The sequence below is a fragment of the Notothenia coriiceps genome, unplaced genomic scaffold (genome assembly GCF_000735185.1).
Source record: "Notothenia coriiceps isolate Sejong01 unplaced genomic scaffold, NC01 NC01_scaffold00030183, whole genome shotgun sequence".
Lineage (NCBI taxonomy): Eukaryota > Metazoa > Chordata > Actinopteri > Perciformes > Nototheniidae > Notothenia > Notothenia coriiceps.
The window spans coordinates 33,144-35,387 of NW_011362884.1; positions in this window are offsets into that span (position 1 = coordinate 33,144).

Sequence of the window (2,244 nt, forward strand, 5' to 3'; positions counted from 1 at the left end):
AAATAAATAAAATAAATAAAATAAATAAATAAATAAATAAAAATAAATAAATAAATAAAATAAATAAAATAAATAAAATAAATAAATAAAATAAATAAAATAAATAAATAAATACATAAATCTAGTTAATTAATTTAAATACAACGTACACTAGAAACCTGGACACATCTCTCAGGTGTGAGGATCAGAAATGCAAGGCAGCAGAGTTTAGCAGGTGACTCCCACTGTTTGCTCAGATATTTTACGCTGTAGCTCCAAGTCAAGATGAGAAGTTTCCCAAGACCCCCGCCCCCCCCAGCCTCTGGTCATCGGCCTCCAACTAAACCACCACAGAGAGGACTTCACTTTCACCCTGACGCCACGTTCAGACCACACCCTGATCCCTCACCCAGTGAGTAATGTAGAAACTTGGAATCGGTTGAAAACAGGAAGACTCATTCTGAAAGTTGCAGATCTGATCATAAATATTCACTTTCAGAGAGATGAACATAGTTAATTAGTTATCCAACAGTTGTCATATGAATCAGTTTTGGAGTCTAACTTTCCTGTGTGACATGTGGAGGAGGAAGAGGAGGAGGAGGAGGAGGAAGAGGAGGAGGGCTGTGTTCACCATATGTTGATCCCAGATTTGTTTTGCAGTTGTTTACAGGTTTGCCAAGATGTCACGTGGGAGTGGAGGTCATATATGCTGTCACAGTGTGTGTGTGTGTGTGTGTGTGTGTGTGTGTGTGTGTGTGTGTGTGTGTGTGTGTGTGTGTGTGTGTGTGTGTGTGACAGCTGAGCAGCTGCCAGTGTACAAGCAAAGGGTCTTTTAACTAATAGATATCACTATGAAACATCCTCAGTTGATTGAACATACGTGACAACTATCGTGCGTATTATACATTTTCTGAAAATGGTTTCATTACATATGCAAATGAGGCAATATCTTATTAAATGATCTTGTAAGATGCTCTATAAATACGCTTTGATATGTAGACAAAAACATCTGCCTTTAAATATATATGTATTGTCAAAACTCCATACATGTTGCAAGAAGGGTTTAAACAAAAGATATCACCTTAAAGAAAACTTAACAATGATGTTTTGTGTTACAAGTTGTCTTAAATGTTCTGATATTATAAATGAGGCATTGACTTATTAAATCATTTCATAAAATGCTGAATGATTTGTTAAAGGGGCCATGTTATGCTTTTTGCAGATATCACTATGAAACTCCCCCAGTTGTTTAATTAAATTAAAATTAGCATTTCTGGATTCACACGTCTTTCAAAAATACTGTGTTAACATGCAAATGAAGCATTGTCTTATGTTAACTTTTTTTGAATTTAGAAGAAATCTAGAGATGCAAAGTCGGTCAAATAAACACCTGAATGTGTATTTTGGATGTTTTCTTTGTACTAATCTGAGAGAAAACATGTTATGGAAGCAAAAATAGCCCAAAATCTAAAAACACAACTACTTTTGTTGCCTTTAGCCTCGCCTTGTAAGTATATGTCTTGTTTTCGTTATTATTAGCAACATTTTATTTTTTCTACATCTATTTAGACGTCTGCCCCACTTCTTCTTCCTTTTCTTTGCCATCCTCACGTGTACTCTGTCAACAGCCTCGCAGTGTTTTCCTGCCACAGCTCTGAGTCTCTTCACGCCTCTGTAGCTCTACAAGCAAACACGCTGTAGTTTCGGTGGCGTTGTGTAACGGCAGCGCACGCGACCACAGCGTCGTCCAACCAGCTATTAACGCACAGCCAAACTGCTCCTGCTATTTGTGTTCAAAGTGAGGATCTTAAATAAGCATGTCGCGTGTAAATAAACGGACTCCGAAGAACCGATGTTAGGCTGTAGTGTTTGGGAACCGCAGGTCTAATTGGTCAGGGAAAGAAAGAATTACAGAGTGATTCAGAGTTTCAACGCAAACAAGCAACATAACAGAGAAAGAGAAAGGTTTGTATCTGTTGTAAAAAGCTGTGTGTGTGTGTGTGTGTGTGTGTGTGTGTGTGTGTGTGTGTGTGTGTGTGTGTGTGTGTGTGTGTGTGTGTGTGTGTGTGTGTGTGTGTGTGGCTACGTACGTACGTACGTACGTACGTACGTACGTACGTACGGTACGTACGTACGTACGTACGTACGTAGACGTACGTACGTACGTACGTAAGTACGTACGTACGTACGTCGTACGTACGTACGTACGTACGGTACGTACGTTACGTTACGTTACGTACGTAACGTACGTACGGTAACGTAACG